The sequence below is a fragment of the Octopus bimaculoides genome, chromosome 1 (assembly GCF_001194135.2).
Source record: "Octopus bimaculoides isolate UCB-OBI-ISO-001 chromosome 1, ASM119413v2, whole genome shotgun sequence".
Lineage (NCBI taxonomy): Eukaryota > Metazoa > Mollusca > Cephalopoda > Octopoda > Octopodidae > Octopus > Octopus bimaculoides.
Window position 1 is genome coordinate 105,759,056 of NC_068981.1, and position 4,461 is coordinate 105,763,516.

Sequence of the window (4,461 nt, forward strand, 5' to 3'; positions counted from 1 at the left end):
AGAAATGGAAAAAACTTTCAAAATACAAAGACCTGGAAATAGAGATAACTCGAATGTGGAATCTAAAAACAGAAACAATTCCTATCATAGTAGGTGCCTTAAGTATAATAAAAAAATATTCAGACAAATACATAACAAAAACACCAGGACTTACAAATATATATAACATACAGAAAATTGCACTACTGGGTACTGCACACATTCTACGCAAAACACTTTCAATACAGTAAACATAAGAGCACCACAACAAACCACAGCACATACCCAAGGCGCACAGAGCTGCGCTCGGTAGTGAAGTGAAAGCACATTATAAAAATAAAACTACTGAACAATAATAATAATAAATCCTTTCTATTGTAGGCACAAGGCCTGAAATTTTGGGTGAGCGGATAAGTCGATTACATCGGTCAGTGCTTCACTGGTACTTAATTTATCGACACCGATAAGATGAAAGGCAAAGTCTATCTCCACGGAATTTGAGCTCAGAACGTAGCGGCAGACGAAATACCGTAAAGCATTTCGGTCGGCATGCTAACGATTCTGCCAGCTTGCCGCCTTAACAACAACAACAGCAGCAACAACAACAACAACAACAACAACAACAACAACAATGATAATAATAATAATAATAATAATAATATTAATAATAATAATAATAATTTCATTTTTTGGCCACTTGGGCCGCCATATAGGGGACAATGCAGACGTGGACAGTAGAGATTTTACACATTCAACGAGTACACAATTAAAACAATAACAATGATATCCAACAAAAAGAATATAACAATGAAAGTTTCCCAAAAGAGGGTGGGGTAATCACCTGGAGTTCGCTTAGGTACCCCACCAATCCTGAACCACTCGACGCTTCGAGGGTATCCGGCAAGGGCAACCTTCTCCCTCTCAAATTCACTAGCCTACAGGTGCATTATTAGAGTAGGTCCACTCACAAGGGACATTTTCGCTACATTCATCCACCTTTTAGCAAATGTACTGAGAGGCAGCACTTCTCTCTCCACCCTCATCTTCCTTTCCAAGTTAAATTTGAAAAAGTTGATGGAGGAATGGCCGAGGAGAAAAGTGATTGTCTTCAGTCCTTTCGACCGGTCTACCATACAACCTCTTTCGCTACTGCTATCAGACTGAGGAAAATTGCCTGCCCTTCCTGACCAATGGAAGGCAGCGGATCGATCTTCACTATGGACTCGGCCGATAGCCGGATCTGTCCTACACGTGATAACAACTGTTCAACATAACTCCACAAGTCAGTAATGCAAGGACACTGACGAGTGGGTGCAGAAAGGTCTCGTCACTCTGAGCGCATCTCGGGCAGGTCCGTCTGACAGCGCCTCCGTGCCTGTAGAGTTTATCACGAACCGGCAGTGCCTGCCGGTAGCATTGCCAAGCTAGAGATTTCTGGAAGTTAATATGCTACTGCCTGGTACAGCTTAATGACCACCTCGAGAACCCAGTTACCACAGAAACTGTTCGCCAGGAACTGCACAAAGCCGGGTTTCACAGGAGGGCCGCAATCAGAAAACCACTACTTTCAAAAACAAACGTTTCAAAGCGTTTAGAGTGGAGTAAAACATACAGAATCAGTCCCGAGAGCAGTGAAAGAATGTTATTTTCTCGGACGAGTCATCTTTTACCTTATTTCCGACCACCGGTCGAGTATACGTGTGGAGACAGCCAAAAGAAGTATCTGACCCAGACTGCCTTCTCCCAACAGTTAAACATGGAGGAGGATCTGTGATGATCTGGGTGGGGGGGCTATATCTTGGAAATCTGCCGGCCCAATGGTTTCCCTTCATGGTAGAATTAATAGACAAGACTATTTAAGCATTTTATCTGATCAAATTCATCCTATGGTTGCGGAACTGTTTCCGTGGGAAACGCTATCTTTCAGGATGATAATGCACCAATTCATACAGCTAAAGTTGTTACTGAATGGCGCGAGGAACATTCTAGTGAAGTTGAACATCTTATCTGGCCACCACAGTCCTCAGATTTCAATGTTATTGAACATTCATGATGCATTTTAGAAAAACAAGTAAGGAGTCAATATCCTCCACCATCATCACTACAAGAATTGGAGACTGTTTTAACTGAAGAATGAACAACAATTCCTTTGGACATAATTGAAACTTTGTACGAGTCCATACTTCGTAGAATTCCAGTTGTAATTACTGCCAAAGGCGGTCCTACCCCATATTAAAATTGTTTGAAATTTTAAGGTGCTTCCATTATTTTGTCCAGTCCCTGTACGCTAACCGCCTACCGAAATTATTTGGTGGGTAGAAGACTAGTAACAGGTTCTTGGTGTTTCTATTCACAACTTGGAATAAAATAATTATTGCAAAAAGACACCAATCCTGGTGTAAATTAATATTTTGAACTGAACTTAGTTGGAGCGTTTGAAAGCACATCCGATGTGTTCCGAAGCAAATATAATAATAATAATAATAATAATAATAATAATAATAATAATAATAATAATAATAATAATAATAATAATGATGATGATGATGATGATGATGATAATAATAATAATAATAAATGCCCTTATGCAGTACCAGGCAGTAGAACTCATGGCTTTTGATCTCAGCTGATTGGAAGTGTTATCATGTACATTATTTTGTTTTGATATAAAAGATGGGCTACAGAAAATATTCTGCTCCATACCACAGATCTACTTGTCAGTTGATTGACCTTAACCAGTTGAGCATGACACTGAGTGGCTGGCGATATGTGCATCTCTGATCACGAGCAAAAGTAGTGGGAGAGCATCATAGCCATGTGTTGAGAAGAATTTTGGGGGATTTGAATAAGTCACCTCTGGATACATGGCTGTTTTGTTCATCATCCTTAAACAAACCTTATTCGGAGACCTTTTGAGCAGGATGGGCTACTCAACCTGAAGAAAATTCTAACTGGGCCCTATCTGCAAGGTAATGTATTGTTTATCTTGATATGAGATCACCATGTTGCGCACATATAGTTGTGATGCATGTGCCTAATGTACTCTTATCAGTCATGATAGGTCTATTGGGCTTCGTATATTTTACCCCAGTGTCATTTTGATGGCACGCGCTGCTCTCTCACTCAATTATAATAATCATTACTTAGATATTCAGCAGCTTTTGTAGACTGGACAAAAACTGAATTAGCAAAGCTAGACAGAAGAACTAGAAAGGAATTCAATATGAATGGAGGACTTCACCCAAGGGCAGGTGTAGCAAGATTATATCTACCTAGAAAGGAAGGTGAAAGACGGTTAATATCAATAGAAGACTGTGTGGAGTTAGATAGAGTAGATATAATAGACACTTATGTAGGTAATAGCGAAGAAAGTTAATTAAAATCTGCTAGAGTCACAGCAAGACATAGGGAAACCAAAACACCAAAGGAACCATTACCTCCCATAATTCTATTAACTGGTATTTTTTTTATGAAACTTTGATTTCTAGCATAAAACAGCCTTTGAAACACGCTGGAATGATCAAAATAACATTTTTAATAGAAATAAGCGAGATATTGGGTGATCTCATATGAGATCACTGGGATGATACAGTTGCAATAACCCTAGTGCATCTGAAAATGCAATCTCTAATTTTGGTATTCAAAACTACTTATTCTATAGGGATAAATGAATAACTATACATAACCATAAACACTTTATTTTTCAAAGCAAAAAAAGACATACAATACCAAAAAATATACATAAAGCAAAAAAGATATTTTTATTTTCAAAGGGAAAAATTAGCTATACAAAAATAACTAATATGAACTAATGCTATAAATGTTTGTCCTTTGTAATTATAACGATATGAAGAGAAACAGTTCACACATATCGTGACTGCACGCTTTGGTCAATTTTTGATAGGTACTTTTATCTTCAGCCATTGGACTTATGATAAGAAGAAAAACAGGTTACGCATAGAGTGACTGTGCATTTCGAACACTATGACCTGGGCATAGCAGTGCATGGCTTATTCTGGCGTCGCCTTTGTTCACTTCGTTTCATTATAATGTGTCCTTTGCAATCAAAACGAACATCATGAGAGATATGTGAAGGCGCTGAACAGCTGCGCATTTTACCTGGTTGTTACCTGTTTGTAGAAATTTTTCAATAGGATCGGCAAATTACTCTTCTAAATAAAAGCAAATCCATTTTGGTGGCTGGTTTTTCATCGTCGCTATTTATCAAGTTATATATGATATGGGCATTCACAACTGCCATGTCCACAATTCGAATGAAGATAGGCCAATACCACTTTTTAGCTCTGATTGTTGTTACATATTTGCTGAGCCACCAATCATGCTTATCGACACCTCCCATATATGCGCTGTAATTTTTGAACGCATGAGGTTGAGAAACTGAATCCTTTTCTTTGCATTCCTTCAGTCAACGTTACACTTTTTGAAGAGGTTCCACTGTATCATAATTAGTTCCAATAGTGA